Source organism: Gymnodraco acuticeps, unplaced genomic scaffold (genome assembly GCF_902827175.1).
Source record: "Gymnodraco acuticeps unplaced genomic scaffold, fGymAcu1.1, whole genome shotgun sequence".
Classification (NCBI taxonomy): Eukaryota; Metazoa; Chordata; class Actinopteri; order Perciformes; family Bathydraconidae; genus Gymnodraco; species Gymnodraco acuticeps.
The window spans coordinates 55,936-83,556 of NW_022991940.1; the positions used below are offsets into that span (position 1 = coordinate 55,936).

At 41.5% G+C, this 27,621-nt stretch overlaps 1 protein-coding gene across 4 annotated transcripts in view; it reads left to right on the forward strand.

Moving 5' to 3' along the window:
- The window catches only part of LOC117535833 (rho family-interacting cell polarization regulator 1-like), a 144,421-nt gene that overhangs the window by 19,205 nt on the left and 97,595 nt on the right, over positions 1-27,621 (forward strand). The window contains exons 2-4 of one of the 4 annotated variants that reach the window (XM_034200429.1): positions 11,348-11,452; positions 11,756-11,922; positions 19,860-20,000. The exons of 1 other annotated variant lie outside the window; for it this stretch is intronic. The gene's annotated coding sequence lies outside the window, so the exon portion shown is untranslated. The remainder of the gene's footprint in view (positions 1-11,347; positions 11,453-11,755; positions 11,923-19,859; positions 20,001-27,621) is intronic. 2 more of the 4 variants (XM_034200428.1, XM_034200427.1) reach the window with 2 other exon arrangements.

The following is a 27,621-nucleotide window of genomic DNA, read 5'->3' on the forward strand; positions in this document are numbered from 1 at the left end:
CACAGGAAGATTATGTTATAGGACATAATAAAACAGAATATTGTTGTTCTATAAAGTCAGGAAAACGAGTTCGTTTCTCGTGTGCACGAGAAACCAACCCGTTATCCTGACTTTATTTTTCAATCCACTTCCTATTAACCAGTGCGCCACGGAGGAAGTGGAGCACACAGTAGACCAACATTTCAATGCAGACTTTTATGTATACATTGTGAAATTACAGTTGAAAGGTATATTTTAATCTCGGACTTCCTTATGAGGACATTACGGTCCTGCTTGCACGTCGTCACGGTTACATTATCTCCGAACGGCATATTCCGTTCGTATTTTCAGGTAGCATTTTTGTAGCTCATCCAACCCATAAACAATGGCAGGGGAGGTGGACATATTCACGTTCCTGAAAAGCCGAAATATACCCGATAATATCGTCAATCAACTGAAAGATGACAAGGTAAGTTATTCTGCTGTTTACCTGTTGCATGCACTTACAGCTAAATGTAGCATTACACTGTTTTTAGCCTATAGGCCAATTTGTTAGCCTCATTTTGCTAACTTGCTAGTATGGTAACGTTGTTTACATGTCTCCTGCTTTCTCCAGATCGACATTAACGTCATAAATGTCATGACTGATGAGGAGTTGGGGCAATATATTGAGAGATATGGTGACCGACTTGCACTCCGAGCCTTTTGTCGGCAAAGAACGAAACAACAGTTAAGTCTGGACAACGAGCAACAGTTAAGTCATCTCTCATGGAGAAAATAAGAGACGGACTACAGCGGAAAAGGCAGAACCTGATGTCGGCCCTGGTGTTGGAAATAAACATGCTTCCAAAGACACACAGAGGGTGTAATTAGGATGGCTCAATTTTGAAAAAGGGAAATATTACCAGGTCCGTACAAGACATGGAGGTGGGACACGGCACATGTCAGTCCAGAATACAATGACCATGGAGGAGCTACTGGATATTGGCAAAGCCTTGTTTTTTCCAAATGGGAAGTCTGCCAAAGGACCGCTGAAAGACTTCAAGTTTGACGTTCGTGATTTTAGTCACTGCCCAGTACCCCTTGAAAACACAGTGCAACAGCTTTACGATCAAACCAAACTACGAATGCTGCACATCTACACCTGCTCCAAGGAAAAGGATAAAGAAGTTTCTGCTAAGGATGCCACAATAATGCTCTCTGACTCTGACACATCTTCGGACTTCGAGCCCACAGACCATAGGCCAATCAAGGTGTGCTATTTTTGTCTTTTTCCACTTTTGTATTCAGTCAAAAAAGTATTTTTGTGGAAGTCTTTAGACATAATTGTACTAAACAGGTGAAAATGTTTGTTTGGAATGTGAAACTTCAATTAAAGTACATACAAGTAATATATAGCATACAGATGTAGCGCTCCATTTCAGACGCCTACCCGTGCGGGTCCGTGATCGGCACGGGGTGGGCCCCTGCTGAAAAGGAAAACCCCCCCGCAGGACTTGAAACGCCCCCTTGATAAATACATTTAATTATAATGAAACCAGCTGCAATGGATAATGGATCCACCAGGGGGAGCCGTGAAAAGCTGCCACACTGGAACTCATGTGAAATAAACAGCTGATCTACAGGTATCTGATATAGCGGATATTTGTTAAGATCCATATGTCAGGGATAGGATCATATTCTGTGCTAAATAAGAGACATGTAATCATTTACTAAACATCCCCATGTTTTTATTTAACAAAATAATGTTTAATTCACGTTGGCGTAAGTACAAAACCATCGCTATGTTTGTAGATCAGGAAATGCATCCAGGCTCAAACAAACGATTTTCAATCATCATCCTCATGATCATTTAATGTATCACTAAATTTAATCCACGTGAGTTTACAACAACAAAAATAATCGCTTTGTTTTTATATCACATCCGACCGGAGGAAAATGCAGCACGGGTCTCACTACCGATCATCCTAATCCCACGGGCAAACAATAATATGTACAGTGTTAATAGTTTACTGTATTATTAGTGTCTAATATTACTGGGGATTTCGGAATGGTACTGGATTTTGATGTATTGTATCGGCTTCATATCGCAATATATTCCCGAAGTCTGAAATGCAAAAATGTCCCACATTAGGGCAATTCACCCTACATTTAATCATTCAAACAAAATCATATTTTGTTTTCTTTTTAACGAAATAAATGTGGTTTAATCCACATAATTTACTGTGTTAATTGTTTTCTGTAGTATTGTGCACATTACTTTTCGCTGCTTGTTGCACCCCTGGTTAGAAGCTAAACTGCATTTCGTTGTCTCAGTACCTGCAATATGTGCAATAACAATAAAGTTGAATCTAATCTTGAGCAAGAACAAATGTATTTAGGCTACTTAGTACATATCTGACATAAACGATTAAACACATTTGTGCATTCTTTAAACCGAGTCAAGCCGAGTCCGGAGGTAGCGGCACATTAAAGTGTGCACCAGATTGTTTAACTTGAAGGTGCCTGATGACATTTAATCATTCAAACAAAATCATATTTCGTTTATTTTTAACGAAATAAATGTGGTTTAATCCACATAATTTAGGCCTACTGTGTTAATTGTTTACTGTAGTATTGTTTAACTTGAAGGTGCCTGATGTGAACATTTCCAGAAGAACTCTAGCTTGAATGGCCTTTGTATGTATACAGTAGGCCTACAGTATAGCCAAACCATGTACACCTTCCTTTTTTCCCGTCCAAAGTTTGAATTGGATAAAGGTAATGGTTATCGATGGTGCTTTTATAGCCTATTGTATAATAACTGTGTGATTTATATTGCTTTTCAAATGCATATGGCCACCCATTTACACTGCTCTTCCCGTCAAGAATATGAATAGAACTTAGTTAGATCACTTTACATTTCTGCAAATTAATTTTTAATCACACACGTCTCCCCACTTCTCCCCGTCCCGAAAATGATAAATAAAATAAAAAGAGGAAACAATTTTCAAGTTCAGTTTTCAATGTTTTATTTAAAATAACTGACATAACAGACACCATACTGTAGGCCTATCTACTGCGGAAACCAGGACGAGCTATTTCGGGATCTGTTTTTCGGGGGCTCCTCAATCTCTCATTTACCCGGCTCCTGATCTTATGCCACTGGTCAATGTTCAGATTTGGGAACCAATTGGAAACATAGGACTCAATCTTTTTCAACCTCTTGTTACAAGCTGGCTCTGCTTGTAAAATAAGGACAACAGTTCCACACCGGAGTTGCCCAAAACAATCATTTATTTATCCAACACAGTGGTTACAACAACAATAAAACAGAACAGAGGAGCGGTGTCCTGCTGCACCGAGCAGGGCAGCTGAGAGAGAGCGAGAGCCTGTTCTGCAGCCCTCTTATATCCTGGAATCAAGTGCCACAGGTGGGTCCCATCACTGCTGATTACAACAAACACACAGGTTACAGCAGCACCACCTGGTGGACAACCACAGGGTTGTCACACTCTTGACGGGAAAAAAGGAAGGTGTAAATGGTTGAATGATGAATAAACAGTGAGGAGGGGTACAGTATGAATACACTAGATATACACAGCAGTCCAGCTTGTGAGCAGTATGAACACCAATGAGCGCTCAGCTCGAGATACCAGCGAGTTGAGAGAGAGAATGATATCTGCATTTTCTCTTTTGGTTTGATTAGGACACATCCTGGGGATTGTGTTTACAAACATTGACCAGACCGTTCACCAGCCCCCACCCCCCATGTTGCCTATGCTGTCCTGTGTTGCGAACTCTTTGTTTAAAACGAATTGGCCATCGGAATGTGTGGAGGAATTCTCCCAAGGGTCACATTCCACAGCTCCCCCCCCCCCCCCCCCACTCCTGTGATCTCCCATCCCCCAGTCTGTAGGTTTGTGTTTGCATATTTCTATGCCGTAATTCATACTGATCCTCTCACGCACATACATTTTCCTTACAGTATACATACATAGGCTATATGAGTCCGTGTATCTACGGACCATTTGTTTTTCTTTATTAAAAAAGTAAACGGAAGAGCGTCTGAGAGGCGTTTTTGCCCTTTTGCCTGTTACCTTACTGAATGGTCTAATGGTCAGTGGAGCGAGGGGGGAGGCCCGCGAAACTTGCGGAAGTGATTTCAAAACAAAAAGCACTCGTTTGCTTGCGACAAAGAAAACGGCCAAGACACACATTGAGTCCAGAAAATGAATGTTATTAAGGGCTGTAAATATAATAAGCCTGTGTCTAAAATTGACAACAGGCTTATTATATTTACAGCCCTTAAGATACACTTTTGTGTTTAACAGCTGACCACTACCATGACATACTTTGTTTTAGTAGATTTCGCATGAGCAAAATGTATAAATATGAGCATTCAATTATATGAATATGAGAACAAAATGCATGAATGTGTGAGTGACAATATATGAATGTGTGCATTGAAATATGAGAGCAAAATGTATGAATGTGTGAGTATATATACGTGTGTGAGAGTGAAAATGTATGTATGTAAAAGGAGAATATATGTGTGTAAGAGTGAAAATATGCTGCATTTTGAATGTCCGATAGTCCACCATTTCCACCGGAAATATCAAACATTTAATAAAAGTGAAAACAATGAACAAGACTTAACGTATTCATCATAATTAATTATATGTATTTCGTTTGGATGTAGGATTTTTGACTTTGTTTAGAGCAGTGATCTTCTACTATATGAACATTTTGGACCCAAAATCACAAAAAAAAACGTAAAAACAGATTTTGAAAATGATATTATTTTTCATATAGGTAACACAAACATACACAACGAAACCATTTCAAAGCTGGAAATATATACATGGGATGTCACTATGATAATGTGAAAGTTTGATTGAGGTAGCATGGGATTTCATTCTGATAAGGCAAAAGTGTTATTATAAATATAATACAAATATATATATACACATTATGTACAAAAATCAGTTTTTTCTGTCTTTATCTGTGCCACGCTTCAAAGTAGTTTCTGTCAATACGACACAGAGGGCAACATGACAGATTCCTCCTCCTCCATGTCGAAAAACAAGCTTAAAGCTTGACTCACGTTCAGAGTTCTCTTCATCATAGTTGAATCTTCAAAGCTCTAAATCTATCTAACTATATCTAAATTCTCAATGTTTGTCTGTCACTTTACTTCAATCGCAGTCTCCCTCCATCCCTCTTCGTCTCGTTTCGTATCACTCCGTTTACCTGATTACCTCACCCCCTCCCTGGTAAATACATCCTGTTGAGCAGAATCTACAGTTTCCAGTATTTTCCGTTTCGTAAAATGATAAAATACGGCGAAGATATTAAAATATGTGCTTCCATTATTCATACTTCTGAAATATATCTGTATTAATTTTATATCAACGTATGTCCGTGTTTATTGGGTCTTTTTGCATGAAACAAAGACTGGCATATAGTTTCAAGCCAGTACTTTCGACAGAAATACACATATACATCCTGTTGAGCAGGATCTACAGTTTCCAGTATTTTCCGTTTCGTAAAATGATCAAATACGGCGAAGATATTCAAATATGTGCTTCCATTTTTCATACTTTTGAAATGTATTAACTTTATATCATCATATCTCCGTGTTTACTGGGTCTTTTTGCATGAAACAAAGACTGGGATATAGTTTCAAGCCAGTACTTTCGAAAGAAACACACGGCCATGTTGTCCGGACTGTTGTTTTTATGCGGCACCGGCTTGAACAGGTCATGTGATCTGATCACGCCGGCGTGACGGTCGACTCCAAAGGGTTCATATTAAATACATATAAGTATTTTTACAACTTGTATTTAGAAATACTCTGTTGTAATTATTGATGCATAAATGTGTTCATCCATTCAATGTGGCATCTGCTATAATGGGGTTAATGTATGATATTACTCAATAATACAATACATTATAATATATGATATGATAATTACATTTTAGTTTTATTCATTTCTTATTTCATAGTTTCTCATTATTATTATTTTTATCGCTCATCTTATTTTTGATTTTATTAATCTGTGTGAATCTGTGCTGTCCTGTTTTTCACTCTCACCCTGTTGCTGTTTGAACTACTGAATTTCCCCACGGGATTAATAAAGGTCCATCTTATTTTATCTTAATGTATAAGTTGATTTACTTCAATCTACTGTACTGTGTAAAAACACCCCAACAATATTACAAGAAATATACTGCATAAAGCAAACTATATACTTTATTTGATCTAAAATATTGATGTTTTTTCATTATAGTAGCTTGTGAAAACCATACAGTAACACATAAGTGATTAAATGCTACAGTATTCAGCAAACACAACTGCAGATCTGCAAACATTGCAAACAGACTAAGTTCTACAACACCCAGTTGTCTTTGTGTATTTTGTGAATGAAGCGCCATCTCATGATTAAATCCTGTAATTGAACAAATGGGGAAATTGGGCAATGCCCTCTAGCAATTTGGCAACACCCCCAGCCACTGGCATCCACTGGGCTTTTGACTGGGACACACCCATCTGAGTCTGATCTGGAGTACTACATCTGTATGTGTAGGTGCACTATTTAACTCTTAACAAATATGAAGGTGGCCCATTTCAAAATGTAAGGTTTTTAAATTGTGAACATATTTAGTGTAAGCCGATTAACTGCACATTCACCTCTTACCCCCTTTCCCCCCAGATATATCTATTTACTAGGGCCGGGACTCGATTAAAAAAATTAATCTAATTAATTAGAGGCTTTGTAATTAATTAATCGAAATTAATCGCATTTTTAATCACATATAAATATTTGACCTAAGAACAGTGAGAAGCAATTTTTTTCACATGGATTTTAGTATACCATTAGGCGCATTCACACCGCAGTACTTTTCCCACAAAGGTTCATGAGAACTCTTTGAACCTGGGGGTGGATTAGGCAAATGAAGCCGCTGACATCACTTCTTCTTCTTCTTCTGCTTTGGGTTTACTGGCAGGCCGCAAACCACTTCACGGCGTATACTGCCGCCCAAAGTCCCCGGCCGGAAGTCCCCGGAGTTGGGGACTGGCTTCAGTAGAAGCTGCTGGGAGTCCCAGCAGCCTTCCGAGTAAATCGCCAGAACGCCGACACCTCCTCATCTCCACCGCTCCCATGTTTTATTTTGTGTTGCCATAAGTTAGTCTCTCTGCGTTTCTGCGCTGGGCTAATGCTAATAATGCTAATGCATGGGGGAAAAAATGGCGGCTTCACAAAACTTTTTGGGAGTTTTATGGGGCGTGGTTTGCAATCCGCCCAGCCAATCAGAAATATAGCTCTTTTCTCACAAGAGAGCCGTACGAAAGTCCCCGCTCTCTAGCAGCTCTCTGCTCTCTAGCAGGGACTTTCGTGGGGGTAAAAAGGTTCTCATGAACTAATTTTAGTACCGGCTCTTTTTGGTGTGAACGCGATTAAAGAGGCTAACGTCCACGCTAGCTTCCACGCTAGCTGCTATATGTTTTGCATTGAGGTGATACTTGAGGCTTGATGTGCTGCGGTGATATGCGAATTCCTTTTTGCATAATTTGCACACAACCGTGCTCTTATCGACGCTTCCATCCGTCCGTTTTTTAAAACAACATTTCCCACTGTTGTTCACTGTGGTTTGTTGTTGTCTGAAGTCATGAACGTTAGTTGGTGCTCCAGTATAATCGGTACGCCTGAAACTCATCCAGTGAGAAACGTTCCGCGGTGCAAAAATAAGTGCGATTCAAATGCGTTAATTTTTTTAACGCGTTAATTTTTGTGTAATTAATTAATCTTAATTAACACGTTAAAGTCCCTACTATTTACTAAATGTAATGTGTATGGAATTTCGCCACTTGAAAAAAATAAAATCCCCATGAAGTCATAATTATCAGATAAAAAAGTCGAAATTATGAGATAAAAAGTCATAATTATGAGATAAGAAAGTCGAAATTATGAGATAAAAAGTCATAATTATGAGATAATAAGTGCGCATGCGCTGCAGTGGCGCTGTCTTCAAAGGTCCCTTCATCACCTTTGCTGCTCTCCACCATGGAAACGGCATCTAGTCCTAAATAAGGTGACTTTTGTAAATGTTAGATGTTACATATAGCCTATATTGCAGCTAAACTACAACAATGCAGTTCATAGCTTTGATATGACCTGTTATGAACTATAATATATATGCCTATAGTTTTGTGGTAACGTTCACGCCACTAATGACAATAGTGTAGGCCAGTGGTTCCCAAACTTTTTGTGCCCAAGGCACACCAAAGGACAAGTAAAAATCTCAAGGCACACCTATTGTGCAAAATAGCCCTTATAACACGTGTTATCACTCATATCATGTAAAATATCTGTAAATGTGCATAATTATTTACTAATGCCAAATAAAATGTGACAAAGACAACTATATTACGAAATATTTCAGAAATTAATTTGAAACTTTATCAAATTAGGCTTCATCAAAGCAGCAACACACTCATTTAAACCAGACAAGTCACAAAATTAAAAATGAGGCAAAGGAAACTCAGCAGAAATTCAGCACAGAGAACTGTCAATGCAAGGAAGCTGCATTGTCCATGGTCCTGAACTACAAATTATAAATTATAAATGTATTACTTTAAAAAAAGTAATATATTACACTACTTCGTTACTATCTGCATAAAGTAACTCGTTACTTTACTCGCCGAGCACGTACGAACTGCGCATGCGTGAGTGGCAATAACTTTCCTTACCAGCAGGCAGCGGTAGTGTATATTTGTCATTCAAAACAGGCAACAACCGGAAGACAGAGAAGAAGAACAGACTACGTGATATAAACAAACAACAAATAGCGTGTGCGGTAGCTTCACCTTAGCATGTGTTCTTTGCAGGTGTTTGTTGAGGTTTTACGTGGTGTTTACAGCAGTGGATAACAGCTTCTGGCCTGGACACAGTTTGCACCTCACCGTCACATTCCTGTCTATTCTTCGGACAAACTCAAAGTAATGGGCATACCTTCACCCCTCGAAAGTTATCGCTGACTCAGCCATGTTTATGCAGCACTACACGTGGAGAGATGATGTATAAATATAAACCTACAAAGTACTGATAGTAAATTAAAAAATAATTATTTTTGTGTAGTTGTATATTGCAATAATAACGTATGGTTGCACAAAATCCCACGGCACACCCGGACTTGCCTCACGGCACACCAGTGTGCCGCGGCACACCGTTTGGGAACCACTGGTGTAGGCATACTGCTGCTGCTAGCCTAACTCTAACCCGTAAATGTTATCTCAGCTACGGTACATACACCACTAATTATAGTAGCCTACAGTACATGTAACGCAGTGGTTAAAAAGTCATGCGTTAATTGTACATTGCACTGTCGTTCTTTATCGCTTTTCAGTTTGCTATTCTGGGGGAAATGCTAATGCCATAGCGATTATTCAGTAACATCACCAAACCGAAGTGGTACAGTCAGATAACATGGATAGCATTCATTATGCATGTGTTGAACTTTCCTGTCGGCTCCCAGACCGTAGTCGAGGAAACAGGGGATTACTCTGTGGTCTCCCAGGGCCGAAGCAACAAGCTTCAGGTTCAATAATATCGAAATGACTGGAGAGAGGCAAGCTCTTCTTTGGAGGCCGTTGCATTTGTTTAGTTCTTCTTGTTACACAAAATACTTCACAGACCTATATTTTCTGCTGCTTCGTTTTACTTCCAGAAAACATAAAAACGCTCTCGCACCATGCACGCTCTCTCTCTCTCTCTCTCTCTCTCTCTCTCTCGCTCTCTCCTCTCTCTCTCTCTATCTCTCTCTCTCTCTCTCTCTCTCTCTCTCTCTCTCTCTCTCTCTCTCTCTCTCTCGCTCTCTCTCTCTCTCTCTCTCTCTCTCTCTCTCTCTCTCTCTCTCTCTCTCTCTCTCTCTCTCTCTCTCTCTCTCTCTCTCTCATAGCGATCTCATTCTGCATGACCCTAATATCATAACACATGGATATCTCGGCTACTTGGCAAATCTAGAACTTAGTCAGGCTCTTGATAATGCGGGCAGGAGTGTGTTAGCAATATACGAGTTAGAGTAAGAGGAGAGAGTGAGGAAGTGTGGAAGAGGGAGTAAGCAAGAGAGGAGATGAGGAATAGGAAGAGAGGAGGAGAAGGAGGCAGAGTAGGAGAAGAGTAGGGACCAATTAGAACAAATGTTGCATTTTTCCTTATATTAAATATAGTCTTAATCACAACTAAAGTATAGCTTATAGGTAACTTATGTTCATGAAAGAGGGAAAAGCCTAATGGGAATGTTATAACAAGTCTGAAAATAGTCAACTGTTAGTTTACATGCAACGCAACATTTGCTGTTGAGATGTATCAACGTACAATGAAAGTTGTTGCCATCCATGTCAGTATGATAGCTAATTGTTTCATAAAATATTAATACAAGCCGGGTCAACCCTTTTTTACAAATCAGTTTTTGCTACACAGTTCTGAAAAAAAGCAGAGCATTAAGTAAATAAACACGCTCATGGCATATATGTAACAACTTTCCCTTCTTAATACAAATTGCATTTTAAAAACATGAATTGAAGTTCCATTGGCTTCTTTATTTTGTTGAACATCCAGCCAAACAGGTTATCGTCAACTAGTCACTGCAGGTGCTTTTTCATTCAGCGATGTCATAAGCTGCCTCACAATAAAATCAAAAGGAGTGAATATTTCCCCTTAACCACTTTAAAGATTGGATTTGTCATATCAGAGGGCAACTTACGAAAATCTGATAACCAAGAGTCCTATTTTAAGTATTACAACATCAATAAAATCTAATAAAATGAAATAATGCTCCCCTTCCTCCTTAGTTGGAGAATTTGGAGTATAGTTTATAGTCTTATTTAAACATGACATTTAAAGGTAGGGTAGGTAAGTTTGAGAAACCGGCTCGAGATACGCTTTTTGTTATATTCCATGGAATGCTCTTAACATCCCGATAGCAATGAATGACAATAAATCCATTAAAAAAATGTATCAGTGGAAGCCGTAGTACTGTAAAAAGCACGACCAATCATTTTAGCCGGCCCGTCTAAAATAACTGGATGGCCTACCTGCCTGTCAGCCTTCCATCTGTGCACAAACTTATCTCGTGTCCTCATTGGTCATGTGCGCGTTCGTGTGTGTTGGAGGAGGGGATCTATAAGGAAGTGGCAGATTTTCTCCGGTTGTGTATTTTCAAATTCTAGCGATCTTGAGCCGGTTTCTCAAACTTACACAACCTACCTTTAATGTGAAGATGCTTGAATACCAAAACGACAAACAAAAACGATTTTGTAAAAATCAACTTTATAAATCAAATGTATTTAAGGTTACATTTAAGCTTTCATTTCATTCAACAGAGGTGGAGAGGTTTTTTCAACTGTCACAAGATGGACGAGCTATCTGACTATTTAAGGTCACGACATGTGCCTGAGGAAGACATACAGCGAATGGAACAGGAGATGGTAGTTTATATATATTTTGTTTTTATATTTCTGAACATTTCTTGTTATTGTAGTAAAGTGTCTTTATTACATGTACAGCACTTTGGCTCGACCAAAAATCGTTTTTAAATTTGCTCTATAAATAACACTTGATTTGATTTGATATAGGAAATGCTTAATTTGGACAATTCACAAATAAACATAAAAAAAACCAAAGTTTGGAAGAGCTTTGAAAATAATACCTGGTGCTATGTATGCAGGTTTTTCATTGTTGTAATTTAATTCACTTGACCTAAGAATTCTTGATATATTTCTTCATTTTAGATGGATTCCAGTGTCATAACTCTCATGACAGATGACCAGCTGAGAGAGTATCTGCCATCCTATGGTGATCGACTGGCTGTTTTTGGATACTGTAGACGGAAGGAAAAAGAACCCACCCAAGTCAAAGCTCTTTGAGCGACTTAGAGGAAAGCTCTCAAGAAACAAAGGTGATCATGTGTCTGAGACAGACCATCAAACCGCTCCAAAGAATGCTCAGAAGAATCAAAGAAAGATTGAAATTGGATGGGTGCATTTCAGAGAAGGGGAATTTGTGCAGGTACACACCAAAAAGGGTGGGGGGACCAGAAAAGAGAGTGTCATGAAGGACAGTACAAAACAGAACCTAATTGAAAAGGCTGTACAGTTGTTTTTTCCAGATGGAAAAAATGCAGAGGGGAGCCTTACTGATTTTGACATTGATTTAACGGACTTTCAGCGGCATTCATTAGAGGATAGTATCACAGTCAAGGAACTGTATGAAAAGACAAAATTACCTCTCTTATGTTTCTATTTAGCAACCAAGAAGAGAGACATTGCCAGTGACATAACTCTGGTGGAAAACAATAGTGATGCAACTGCTCAAGAAGGTGAAAACACACATGCCAGACCTGATATCTATCACCTCTCTACAGACACATCTGTAACAGATCCGGTGGAGATAAGTACTTCAGATGACATTTTTGTTGGAAGCAGCACAGTTTTTGCAAATGAAAACAGTGATAGTGTTTCCCTTCTTTACACCACAGTCAACCCAACTGATGCATCCAGTTTTCAAGAACATGAAACACTGTTTCATGTCGGTGCTTTAGATGATAGTGGCATTGTAACTTTCCGCACAGACAGCATCTCTCTGATGGAGTACTTGATGATACATTGCCTCTCTCTACGGAACTGTCTATTGAATCATCCATGCCTCCTTCAATGGACATGTTTCAGGAACAAGCCAATCAGAGAGAAAGAGTGAAGAAAATTATTGTTCTTCATCGTGGACAGATTCTCAGAGAACTTATTCTAGTGTTTTCTGAGGAAAATATCATGGAGAATGACTTTCACTTCCAAGTTATTCTTCCCGATGGAAAGCTTGAAAAAGCTGTGGATGGTGGAGGTGTTATGAGGGATATACTGTCCGAATTTTGGAATGACTTTTATGAGCAGTGCACTATGGGAAATGGCTTCAAAGTGCCATACCTGCGTCATGATTTTGGTAAACAAGAATGGGAAAGTGTAGGCCGAATAATCACATTTGGCTGGAAAAAAGAGAAGTACCTTCCTGTTAAACTTTCACCTGTACTTCTGGAGCAAGCTGTTTTGGACTTTGTTGAGAGTGATCTTGTGGACAGCTTTCTCAAGTATGTGTCAGAGTCTGAGCGGGTGATCTTTGAATCTTGTCGTTCAGATTTTGAAGGTGTGGACCAAGAATAATTGTTGGAAATCATGGATATCCACAACTGCCGGCGGCTTCCAACAGCAGATAACTTTGAGCAAATCTTGAAGGAGATTGCTCACCAAAAACTGATTCAATAGCCTGCTTTTGTGATTGAACAGTGGAACAACACACTTGCACCTCTTAGATCAGAGCTGAAAGGGATTGCAGCAGTCTATGAAGAGCTACAACCAACATCAAGAAAGATCATGAGATCAATGACTTACCCCAGTACACAGAATGCCCAGGAGAAACAAATGGTCAAGTATGTTAGTGCATATCTTAGAGAGTCAGACACCCAGCACCTCTCCCTTTTCCTCAGATTTTGCACAGGATCAGATTTGTTCACAGGAAAGAGCGTCACTGTCAGCTTCACACAACTTCAGGGATTTCAAAGAAGACCTGTTGCTCATACATGTGGCTGTTACTTGGAGTTGCCAGTCAGTTACGACCACTACCCAGATTTTCGACATGAAATGAACAAAGTCTTAGATAGCAACGTGTGGGTAATGGATATTGTCTAAGATACAAACATTTCAGCTTACAGCAACTAGACTGCAATCAGAGGTTCACGTTTAGGATTTGTAGGTTTTCCAGATTATTGTGAAGGAAGTAATACAGCTTGTTTAACCTTACTGAGTGCCACCGCATCAACATCTTGTCAATATTTCTTTACTGCTTTTAGCCACTTTTGTTGAACATTGTTTTCAGTTTAAGAACATGTTTACGTTTCAATGCAGATACCTTTCTGTGAATACCTCAGTTAAGGAAGTCGTTTAAGATTGATGGTTTATATTGCTAGACTTCACTAATAACCTGAGTCTAAATCAGTTATTTCAGACAACAATGTATATATTCCTTTGTTAAGCACTATTCTATTCAGGTGCTGTTCTTGTTATTTACCAAAAGACAGTTTGCCATTTAAACCACTCATAAACGTATCGATAGATTATGATTAAAGGCTGCTGATGCTGTAGCAAGTTAGATTAAAATGCAGTCAAAATGAAAACAGCAATTTTGGTTTCAGAGGTTTATTGAAGTCTGCCAGCTGATTGGTTGGATTCAGATAAATGGAGGGGGAGAAAGGAGCGAGGAGTGTTTGAGGAAGTCACTCGCTCTGTCTCACTCTCTCTGCTGCCTGCTCTTCCCTGGCTTAGCACACCATTGTGAAAGCAGTGGGAGGATGGAGGGATGCAGAAGGAGAGAGGATGAAAGGGAAACAGCTGCTGCCTTTAAACGGATGTTCTTCTTATCGTGATATGCAACCCAGTCTCACGGCATTTCGTGTTCACCAACACGATTTTTAATCTATTGATTCGTGTTCACCAATACGATTTGCCCCTTTTTTTCGTGTTGCACAGCACGATTTTAAAAGCAATGTATTTCTACTGCCTGGAGCACGTCTTTTTCTCCGGTCGGGTCGAGGAAGACCGGAAGCTGTGTGGTTCATAAAAACATGTTCTTACTCAATATCAAGCCACAGTTATTGCTTTTATTTGAAATCGTATAATTTCGGACTTTTGTTGCCGTCTGTGAGGAAAATAAATGGGGCTCAGAGCCTCAGGATACTGAAATCTGTATTTTTTAAATCTTTTTTCCTTCTAATTTGTTATTCTTTTCAAAATAACACACTGTTATTTACTCACCAATAACACACAATTATCCTTGCTTTTATTTATTGGTTTAATTCCATAATCTCGGGCTTTTTTGGCGTCCGTCAGGAACTGAATTTCAAAATAAAAATAACCGGAAACAGACGTAGGCATTTCGAGCGATTACCCAAGATCCTCAGCTATGGTTTTAAGCTCGCTTATTGGATGTTTTAGCCGCAATGCATGCTGGGATTTGGTGTTTATATGATATGAAATCCGGAAAACATTTTAAAAGAATAAAATAATACTTAATTCCGAGCGCTCTTGCTTTTCTCTTTGAAAGTCATCACATAACGGCATTGTAATACACGGTTCGGCTGCATTACATATTACAGATCTGCCGTAGTTCTTTATTTATAGAGCCCTGATGAGAAGACCTTTGGAAAAACTGAGAAAATGCCGCCGAAACTGAATACTTAATAATAATAATAATAATACATGGGACTTTTATAGCGCTTTTCATGAAACTCAAAGACGCTTTGAGAGTTAACGTTAACTTGACGTGGATCATAAATATATTCAACAATTAAACAACATCTTCAATTTCTCTTCACACAATACGTCTCCTTGCAGTATCAACACTAATTCGGCTGACTTTTACATTTGATCTAATTCACAGATAGGTTATATTTACACCATAACGGTGCACAGCTGATATAAAAGGACTGTAGTTTTTAAAGATATTACTGATTTTCTTTGAAAGTAAGAATGTAAATACTGAGTCTGAAATAGTATAGCAATATGCTGTAAAATTATGTAAAAGCATGCATAAAACTACACATTTTCAGATGTTGTACGAAAACAAAAGTGTCCTACACTAATAATACAAAGTTATTATGGCTGTGTGTACCTTGTGTGCACCGCCTAGTGGTTAAAGCACGTTTTGAATTATTGTGTTTTATTTGATTAAAAAAATATTAAGAGTACATACTTTCATAGGGGGAAAGTATAAATATAGAATATAAAAAATCAAGAAGATACTATAAGTGATCTCTACAATAAAACAGTTTAGTGCAGAATGTACAAAGATATTAATAGGAGGAGGTGCAAAACAGAAAAACGAATTAACCTTTATTTAAACATTAAATAACAGATTAAGGTCTTCTTTTAAATAAGAAAAAAACTTTGGGGGTATCTACCTACAGATAAATATTAAGCCTGACAAAGTACTTAACGTCTAATATATGGCTTTCCTGCAATGTTAACTATGTTGAAGCACTTATTTTAACTGATATTATACATATGAATTATACTCTTATGTATGTAGATAGAATAAGAAATGTGCAGAATATGACAGTTTAATGGTGGAGGTACACACATATTGATAGATGTCTTGTAATGCACTGTTGAGGAACCTGTGACCCAAGTGTTTCATTCATTGCATAACTACACCGTAGTTGTGTATATGATATGTCAATACACCTTTGAAAATCTTGAAAGGGATGTGCAAAATAGCCATAATATACAGTCTTTAATTAACTATTAGTAGAGAATAACGAGTAAGGAATATACTTTATTACTCGTTTCCATTCATGTCAATTGCAGATACATGTTTAGTCTTCTCAAGCACCAACTATCAAATATCTCTCCTGATTGTTGGCACTTGACAATCACCTTACCTGAATTTTACTCAGGTGTAACTAAAGTCTGATTGAATCGTTGTTTATATTTCACATAATTAATCACAATCTGCAAAGTAACTCAAATAAATGCAGTGGAGTAAAAATACCAGGTTAACCTCTGAATTGTAGTGGAGTAGAATGACAAAGTAACAATGAGCTGTCATGTGGGTATTAATGCTGCGCATTATGGACACAAGCGATTTTCACCCATTTATTAATTATATGTTTTACATTTGATAACACCAATGTGTTTAATACTGGCAACTTCTAATTGTGGGAAAAAACGAAAACGTTCAGTAGAGACGTCCCATAGAACATTTTGCGAAACACAATAGCCAGCATGTGTAGTTCTGGGGGGGCGTTCGATTCCAGTTTTGGATAGTCTGGCGTGGTTTCGTTCCATTTCACACAGCTGTTTGACGCTCTGCGTAACCTTACGGGGACTGTAGTCCTAAACGATAGCTGGGGATTATGGGTAGTGTAGTGTCTTCGGCCATCCTAAACTCAGAAATGTTGACAATCGCAATGATGCTCGAAATGTCCCTTATAGGCCTACGTCTGTTTCCGGTTATTTTTATTTTGAAATTCAGTTCCTGACGGACGTCAAAAAAGCCCGAGATTATGGAATTAAACCAATAAATAAAAGCAAGGATAATTGTGTGTTATTGGTGAGTAAATAACAGTCTGTTATTTTGAAAAGAATATCGAATTAGAAGGAAAAAAATATTGAAAAATACAGATTTCCGTATCCTGAGGCTCTGAGCCCCATTTATTTTCCTCACAGACGGCAACAAAAGTCAGAAATTATACGATTTCAAATAAAAGCAATAACTGTGGCTTGATATTGAGTAAGAACATGTTTTTATGAACCACACAGCTTCCGGTCTTCCTCGACCCGACCGGAGAAAAAGACGTGCTGCAGACAGTAGAAATACATTGCTTTTAAAATCGTGCTGTGCAACACGAAAAAAAGGGGCAAATCGTGTTGGTGAACACGAATCAATAGATTAAAAATCGTGTTGGTGAACACGAAATGCCGTGAGACTGGGTTGTGATATGATACAGGACATGCTCAGTGACTCAGCCATCAAAGAGCTGCTTGGAAACAATTATATCCAGTCAAAATGAAAACAGCAATTTTGTATGCTATCTGTTTAAATAATTGAATAAATAATTCTATTAATACATGTGTGTATTTTGCATTTGTATCCTGTTTTTACACATAGTCAATCTAAGGGCAACACATGACTTTATTTGTGTATACATAAAAATATATGTACTGAGAATATTAGGTACATATTTGACGTGTCTCAAACAGCTACAATTATATTTTCATTCATCACAGGTTAAAGTATATCATAATTCTGACAATTGCAATCAGTATATATATTTCAATTTGTCCTGGAATGAAACAGGAAACAAATACACATTTCTGAAATATAAATTGTGACACTGCCCCAGGAAAGTTAATGATCCAGTTCATTGTTCATCAGTTGTCTGAGTGTGATATACAGGTTAACAGTTTCAAACACATCATTTGTTAATTTCAGATTATACTCTGACATTAGATCCACACAGATATGGAACACATCTTCATCACATGGGAAGTCCTTGAACTTTCTCCAGGTCCACGTGGTGCAAACAATCTCTGCCTCCATACAGATGAGGGACTGCATGCAATATGGAGGGACGTCCATGGGGTGATCGTGAGTTATGGACTTGACGGACTCTGTGATTGTTCCAAGTCAATACAACCTCATTAAGTTTTTCCTAGGAGGCAAATCATATTCAGTCAAATAGAATGTATAAAAATACTGGGCAGTGGTGATTACTGCCTTAGTCAAGTATACTCCTGACCCATGGTTTGTTATATTTGTGAGATGTGTCTTCTAGTTGTACTATGGTAGGTTGGCACAATCATATTAATACCTGTAAAATGTAAATTGCAGCAGTGCAACTAATGTTATATCTTAACAGCTATAAAAATGTGGTGGATAAACCCGAAAATAAAAATTCTTAAATACCTACTTATTTGACACAGCTACTCTGAATACTGGATCAAGGACTTGTCCAAGAAGTTGTCTGAGAAGTAGCCATCTACACTCAGTTTGTCAAAAAGGTCCATCCAAAACTGGACACACTCACTTCGCAAGGTCAGCCACCATCGTTCAATACGCTGGTTTCCAGTGCTTGGACCAAAGGTTACATTGTCTGTTTCAGCTTGGTTCTCAGAAAAATGCAAAAACTGCTGCATTTCAGCCATATGGCCATTTTCTGTTCCTAAATCAAGTCTGAGTCTGGCAGGGCACCCACCAGCATTGATAACAGCATCAATAAAGTAGCCAGCGATGATCTTCGGGTCTTTGTTTGTTTTGTAAGCTTCAAGCCATATCATCTTTCTGGAAAACCCGTCAATGCATCCACTGATTGCAATTCCAAATGGCTTAAGCTTGTCGTAACCATCAATGTGCCATACATAGTTTGGACCATAGCTGTGGTAGATGCGCCTTCGCAGTCTGTTTCTTGACCTCAGATCAACACCTTCACCATCCAATAACTGTAGCAGTATTCGTACTGTTTCTCTGTCAGTCACAATTCCATGTAACCAACATTTTTGGTGCATCCATCTGTAACCATGACACTGACCAGATGTTTCCAGTTGCTGTTCAATGAAGATTGCCACCTTAGCCACATCGGTTTTATTCTTTCGACGCCAGAGCTGCTTCTTGCTTAAAATCCTTTCAAGGGTGCGTTTGCTTAGTACAACTCCATGTGAATCAGCAAGCAAATTAAGTAATTCATCTGTTGTAAATCCACGTTTAAAGTAGTCCTCAATGTACTCACAATCCATTTCCGTGTCAAGATAAATAGGAGAACTCGAGCCAAAGAGCTGCTAGTTTGTCTGTTGTGACAAAGTGTCTCATAATGACTTTTTATCTCATAATTATGACTTTTTATCTCATAATTTCGACTTTCTTATCTCAAAATTATGACTTTTTATCTCATTATTTCGACTTTCTTATCTCATAATTATGACTTTTTATCTCATTATTATGACTTTTTATCTCATAATTATGACTTTTTATCTCATAATTTCGACTTTTTTATCTCATAATTATGACTTTTCATGGGGATTTTATTTTTTTCAAGTGGCGGAAATGGGCTTCCATAAATGTGCAATCCATTTGTAACATTAAAAAATCCTAAAAAGATAAAATATATCTTGATTTTCTCAGTCAGAGTAATAGTTGAGTTAGAAGAGCTGCTCAGATGTATAAAACATTTATAAATATTGGCTCTTACATTTCTATTAACTTCTTTGCAAATCCAAAACCATACATTTTAATTGAACAGCTCTCCAGTCTATACAAGTCCATCATCTGCTAATCTGCTAATTTCATTTTTAGACCAGGAGAAAGCAGGTGAGGAACCAACCTAGGAGATATCATCCCTCGAGGATTGGAACAGATCATCCAGTGCATCACATTGAGAGATCCTCAGATTCAGATCCAGCACCCAACGACTCAGTGCAGGACAAAAATGAAGAAGTAAGCCTCTGTATTAATTGTCATTTTTACAACTACAATTGGTTGATGCAGGAATTTCAAAAGAGCAGTATTGCTTTGAAAATCTCCAACATGTTGAAACATTCAATTTGGCTCTTTTTGAAAACCCTAGAACTATATACTTTTAAGTGAAATCAGTTTGAACTGACATTTTTCAAACAGTTAGTTAGTTAGTTATCTAAATCTGAAGAAGGATATATAGAAACTGTTGATTTATGTTGTTGATATGGCCCTCTAGTGGCATTTAGGTATCATCTACAGGTGACAACAGCTTAGTTTAGAATAAATCACAGGTATTTAATGTAAAATAATTAGGGCTGTCAGTCGATTAAAATATTTAATCGCGATTAATCGCATGATTGTCCATAGTTAATCGCGATTAATCGCAAATTAATCGCACATTTTGTTCCTTAGAGGAATATTTTTCAAGTTTTTAATACTCTTATCAACATAAGAGTGGACAAATATGCTTTATGCTAATGTTTATTATCATTTGAACAATGACAAATATTCTCATGAATATTAAACACAACAACCTCTGAACATTACAAATATTCGCCTCAATTCAACCTGGAACCTCTCTCATACAATAATACAATACAAATGGTGTGTGTGTGTGTGTGTGTGTGTGTGTGTGTGTGTGTGTGTGTGTGTGTGTGTGTGTGTGTGTGTGTGTGTGTGTGTGTGTGTGTGTGTGTGTGTGTGTGTGTGTGTGTGTGTGTGTGTGTGTGTGTGTGTGTGTGTGTGTGTGTGTGTGTGTGTGTGTGTGTGTGTGTGTGTGTGTGTGTGTGTGTGTGTGTTGTGTGTGTTGTATCGTTGGAGCTATGTGCAACTCAAGGCATATGCTCGAACGGGAGCTGCCTGGACGTTGCGCACTATCCGTGCTGAGTGTGCTGACTTTTCGTACAATGTCCCGCTGTCTGGCTACCTGCATAAAGTCAAGTGCTCGGCGCAGTTGTGTGGATAGAGCGCTCCTCTGTTTTCATTTAAACAGCTCCTTATATCCGTTAGCGCAGCTAGCTAGCACCAGATGCTAACAACAACAATGCACGTAAGGTCTCTCTCTCGCTCCCTCGGGCCACACATACACACACCCTCCCGGTCCTCCCAATAACCAGTCTGTGCCTGCCGGTGAGCGTGGAAGTGGTCTGCCACAAGCGGGCGGCAGGAGCGGGCTGTCAGCATCAGCTTGTAGATGGTATTTTAAACTCGATGCGCTCTGAAACTACGGGGCGGCCGAGGAAAAAAAATACACATGCGTTAATCGTGTTAAAATAATTAGTGGCGTTAATTTTTTTTTGCGTTAACTTGACAGCCCTAAAAATAATACGAAAATGGGGTTGAAGAGACTGCATGATTTTGTTCCAGAAAGCAAAGTTAATTTAATTTTAAATGTAAACTAGTTTATTGAAATTAGTAGTGAGTCGGGAAACGACAGAGTTGCCGATGTTGATTGTCAGGTCAAGAGTGGGACAATCTTTTCCCGGAAGGAAAAGCAGTTCAGTCTTGTCAAGGTTGAGCTTGAGGTGGTGAGCAGACATCCACTGAGAGATGTCAGCTAGACAAGCAGAGATGCGTGCGACGACCTGGGTCTCTGAGCGGGGAAAGGACAGAATTAATTAGGTGTCGTCAGCGTAGCAGTGGTACGAAAAACCATGCGGGCTAATGACAGATCCGAGCGAGTTTGTGTACAGGGAGAAGAGGAGGGGACCAAGAACAGAGCCCTGAGGGACCCCTGTAGTTAATTGACAAGGGTCGGACTCGGACCCTCTCCAAGTTACCCTGTAGGTACGGTCTTTGAGGTATGAGGTGAGGAGGGAAAGTGCAGTGCCTGAAACTCCAGGTTCTTGGAGAGTGCAAAGGAGGATCTGATGGTTCACCGTGTCGAATGCAGCAGACAGGTCCAACAGGATGATGACAGAGGAGAGGGATGCTGCTTTGGCAGTGTGCAGTTCCTCAGAGACAGCAATGAGTCTGTGGAGTGACCTGCCTTGAAACCAGACTGGTGTGGGTCCAGAAGGTTGTTCTGGTGGAGATAACAGGAGAGTTGTTTAAAGACGGCGCGTTCAAGTGTTTTAGACAGGAACGGGAGGAGAGAGACAGGCCTGTAGTTTATAACATCAGACGGGTCGAGAGTGGGTTTCTTTAGGAGAGGGTTTACTCTTGCCTCCTTGAGACTGTTTGGAAAGTGACCAGAAGTTAGAGAAGTGTTGATTAAATGTGTGAGAAATGGTAGAATATCAGGAGCGATTACATCTAGTATTACAGTCCCATACACAACAAATGGTCTACTTCCATTAGCACCATTAAGAAAAGGCAATACTCTAATGAAATTCCTCTTTTGCAAGTATAAATACATTTCCTGATAAACAATGACAAAGATATTACTGTGACTTCCCAACAAAATATCTCACACAGCAGTGTTTCTAGAGCAGTCACTTCTGTGTAGTTCCAAAATGTTTAAACCTTGAGAATGAAAACAGTAACACTAGTAATAAGTAATACCACTATTGTGAGACGTCAATCTGAAGAAATTCCTTTACACAATCCTTTCCTTGCCACTATGCTTATATTTTGTACAATTATTAAACATTTTTGACTATACATTCAGTTCAACTAACCCTCAATAATCAGAGGGTTGTCTGGGGTTATTACGTTTCCTTATTTATAGTTCACCAGTCAGATAACATGAACACCAAGTATATACACTACTGCTTCAAAGTTCACTCACAAATGTAAAATAAATTTGATCAATTGTGAGATTGGTTACATTTAGTTCCTTTCAAATGTAGTTATATCTCTCACAGGCTCCGCCCTCTACTGGACTCTATGGGTACTACCTTACCCTGCGAGTATTCTCCCACTGAGACTTCTATAGACGTAGCAGGCCTTGGGCGGGCCTACCTGGCTGAAATAGCGGGCGCCGATCCCCACCACCTTTGCTTCGAGTGTTTGGGGGACCAGGATATGGCCGAGGCGGTGCCATTCACGTTCGCCATTCCTTCCGGGTCTGGCGTCCAGGGAAGTCCACCGCCCAGGGCTATACTCTCCCTGGGTGATGATCATGGTGGCGGGTGTGTGGGCTACTCACTCATTGCTAGAGATGCCCCCGCCTCACCAGGTCAGAGCGATTATTGGGCCGCAAGGCCGAATAAGTAGCTTGGTCCACGGGCCTTGCCCCAGGCCCGGTTCCCCCGGGGACCGGTGCTCGGTGGCTTCACATGATATAGGGTCGACCCTACTTCATCACAGGCCGCCGCCGCTGCCCGCCGTGTGATGTCCCTGGGATATCACGCCGCGTGGCACTTTCCAAAGAGCATCGTGTTGATCTCCTGGGAGCCCCCGTGTTTACGGAAGGCCTCTTTGGATCGATCTCCTTGCTCACGGGATGAGGAGTAGACGCAGCGTGGCTGCTTCTTGCCCATTCCCAGAGGAAGAAACACTGTCCTACACTCCCCGCCCCTGCTGTAAACCCCAGTATAGGGAGCCAGCAGGTGGGCGTGTGCACGTGAGTGGAATAAACCGAGTGCTGTCAAAGCACTGTGCGGGTTCAAGAGACGCTATTGCCGGCGTGCTGTTGTCAGAAAACACACCTTGCCTGGTATAATAGCTCCGATTAATGCATTTCACCGTTGCAATGGGAAATACAGCGTTAATACGTGGGCGCGCGGCCCTCGTGAGAGTGGCCGCGGTGCGTTCAGGGACCCCCGCAGGAGAACGGTGGTTTACGTTTGTAAATTCTAGTTCTGGAGTGAGGTGTATGTGTGTGGGAAAAATGCATTCAGTAAAGACTATTGCATTTATCCCAGAGTAAGAGTCATTTCTCTCCACAATTCCACTTTTCCCCATAATGTCCGTTTCAAAGAGACGGCATTGTGACGGCGCGCGCGGCCCCCCTCCCCCGAGGGCGGGCCACGGTGCGTTCAAAGACTTCAGTAGAGAGGTGAGACGAAGGGAGAGGTGCCGGCACGGAGATCCTGTGCCCGCGGCGCCCTCCACCTCTTCGGCCCACCCCGTGGAACCGGCGTGCCGGCACTCACGGGAACGGGCTTTCCGTCTTTACGGATCTGGCTGGCGGGGAGAGAAAATCTCTCCGCCCGGGACGAGGGGGCGAATCCCGCCTCCTCCCTGTATAATGAACAGATCACTACGTTTTCTAATAAGAATGAGGTTGATCTGTATCCAAATCTAAGTGTCTTTTGTTTCCACAAAGGCTACACTTAGGCCTACACACAATGTTAACCGTACAAATTCCCCATTCGCTGCCCCAGCTGTAGCTCCTGTAAAGGAGGTGGCATGCGCAGATGAGAGGGATGAACCGCAGGGAGTGCTATCTAAAGGAGAGCGCTATGCGGGTACAGGGACATTATGGCCGGGGTATTGCTGTCAGAGAACACACTACGCCTAGAGCAAAGACTCCAATGCAGTTTACCCGTAGTGGTAAAGGCTGTATTATGGCGGAGCCCGCACTCACACAAGAGCGCGTGGCGGTGCGTTCAGGGACCTTAGTAAAACACACTACGCCTATAAAGACTCCGATTAATGCTGTTTACCGTAGTGGTGAGAACAGCATTAGGGTGGAGCGCGGCCGACGGCGGTGCGTTCAGGGTCCTCAGTAAATAATCGGCCCTTTCTGTGTCAACCCTCCATGGGCAAATCTTCCCTTCGCGGGGAGTTTTTGCGGCGGAACGGGTCACCAGAGAGTATCACAGCTTTATAGCTGCGACCCCACGGCTGAGGGCTTGTCCATTAACACAATGTTCTGGGGAATGGAAACTCAGCTGTGTGCTAACAAGGTGGAGGGACAGGAGGACGCTGAAACGGGGCTATTCACTCCAGTTTTGCAGCGTCCCACTGTACCACATGTCTATACACTGTATCACATGGACCACTGTCTTGTGGGTGTCCCACACCCACCTCTTTTTATGGGCATGCAAGAGGTAAATCTGTCCTACCAGGAGGAGATCTGTTTCCTCTCAGCAGAGATTCAGGCTCTGGTGCAGAAACAGGCTGTGTCTGTTGTGCACCCTCAGCACAGAGAAAAGGGTCTTTATTCCATGTACTTCCTGGTTCTCAGGAGGACAGGGGAATTCAGACCTATTCTAGATCTCCGCGCCTGAATCGCCACATTTCCTGCAGGAAATTCCGCATGTTAACTATGAAACAGTTCAATCAATAGGATACGGCTGTAATAGGCCTTAGGCCTTTTAGTCGCTCATAAATAAATAATTACTGTAGTTACTGGGGCTTGTGCAGCCAGGTGATTGATTCACCACCATCGACCTGAAAGACGCGTACTTTCATGTAGAAATTGCTCCAGAGCACAGAAAGTGTCTGCGTTTTGATTTCCAGGGGATAGCCTACGAGTACAACAGGCTACCGTTCGGCTAATCCCTATCCCCATGCACATTCAGCAAATGTGTGGCCACAGCGCTTCAACCGCTGCACGCCCACGGCATGAGAGTTTTATTTTACTAGACAACCTCATAGTCATGGCTGGGTCCCGGGAACAGGCAATGTTTTTGCACAGCACAATTGATCACACACCTAACCAAATTAGGCTTTGCGATCAATTGAAAAAAGAGCACCCCCATACCTCACCAACAGGCGTTGTAGTTGGGAGTGGTGCTCGATGCAGGCTTGCTACGGGCCACCCTGTCAGAGAGCAGAAGTGCGTCCCTTCTCCGGGCGGTTCACAGGCTGCGACAGGGGGCGACAGTGACAGCTTTAACTGTCATGCAGACTTTGAGTCTCATGGCGGCTGCTCACATTGTGGTCCCGCTGGGGTTACTGCATATGCGCCGCCTGCAGACGTGGTTCTCCAGCCTGCGTTTGGATCCCAAGAGGCACAAACGGCGGCTGATGACCATCCCCCCCTCAGTGGAGGGCAACCTCCGGTTTTGGGGGTCCCCGGATCACCTCCGGAGGGGGTCTCCACTGGGACGGATGACCTCCTACATCACAGTGTTCACGGACGCATCCAGAACAGGATGGGGAGGGACCTGCCTGAAGAGGGCTATAGGTGGGCGCTGGGCTCTAACAGAGTCTCGACATAGCAACCTCCTAGAGCTACGGGCGGTAGTGTTAGTTCTCCAGCATTTCATGCCCCTAATTCAAGGGAGACATGTAATGGTCAGGAGCAACAACAGCACCACAGTGGCTTATATCAACAGGCAGGGCGGAGTCCGCTCCGCCGCCTTGTTGGCCACGGCGGAGAGGCTGTTGTTATGGGCTTCAGAGGTGGTGGTATCTCTGAGAGCCCTCCATATCCCGGGACTGGAGAACAGGGGGGCCGACCTCATGTCGAGGGGCGGCCCCCTGCCAGGCGAATGGACGCTTCACCCGGAGGTGGTGATGCAGATCTGGGCCCAGTTCGGGAGAGCGGAAGTGGATCTGTTCGCCAGCCGGCGCAACAACCACTGTGCCCTGTGGTTCTCCATGGCCCTGAGCGACGACCCGCCCTTGGGGGTGGACACGTTTGCACTTGAGCCATGGCCAAGGAAGCTGCTATACGCCTTTCCACCGCTGCGTCTCATTCTCCCTCTCCTGGGGAGAGTGAGGCGAGAACGTCTGTCAGTCATCCTAGTGGCTCCGGACCGCGTCGGGGCGCCGTGGTACTCAGAGATGACACAGATGAAGGTGGACCAGCCCTGGGCGGTTCCCCAGTTCTGGCCGAAGTGGCTAGGATTCCAGCGATGGTGTGAGGAGCGGAGAATAGAGCCCCTATCTTGTGAGTTAGGCTCTATTTTTCCTTCTTACAGTTACTGGTGGACAGAGGGCTTGCGCATTACACCGTGAAAGTGTATGCAGCAGCCATCTCGTCCTGCCATGAGGGATTTGGCGGCAGGTCAGCCTTTAGTCAACCACTGATGTCGCGGTTTTTACAGGGGGTCAGGAGGCTGCGCCCAGTAGTGCACGCCTCCACCCCGCAGTGGGACCTGCCCCTAGTGCTCGAAGCTCTGGTCTCAGAACCATGTGAGCCTCTGGAGCTCTCCTCCCTAAAAGCACTGTCGTGGAAGACAGCTTTGCTTCTTGCCTTAACGTCAGCCAAAAAAATAAATTAGAAAAAGTGTCCGAGTAGAGGGCTCCGCCTGTGCTAATATAACAAGGGTTACAATACGTAACGCAACGTTTCATCTGAAGTCACAGAGAAGATCGGATTGTATTCCTTAAATCCAGGTACAAATCCAACGCTTGATAAGAATCAGCAGAAAGATTCGACTGTGACTCCAACATCAGAAGGTTGCAGATGTTAGGTAGATGTCTGTGTCACATGGCACTGCTGGTTTGAATGTGCAGTTACTCCGACACAGCTGTGCATCAGCTCCTTCCACCGGGGAAACGCAGTCCTCAGTTGTGTAGAGTTCTGGGAACATGTACATGACTTTGGGCCGACCGCTGGGTACTCTGTCATTCTTTGATGGTCTGATGACATGTGAATCCCACACACAGGTCTCATCCAACTCGTCCTGGAAAACAATTGATAAGGTATTATGAAAACAAGTTCACTGATATCAGTTCAGAGGTTGCACTAGACCAGGGGTGCCCAACCAGTCGATCGGTCGATCGCGGGGAGATTCCCAGTCGATCGCGAGATGTGTCT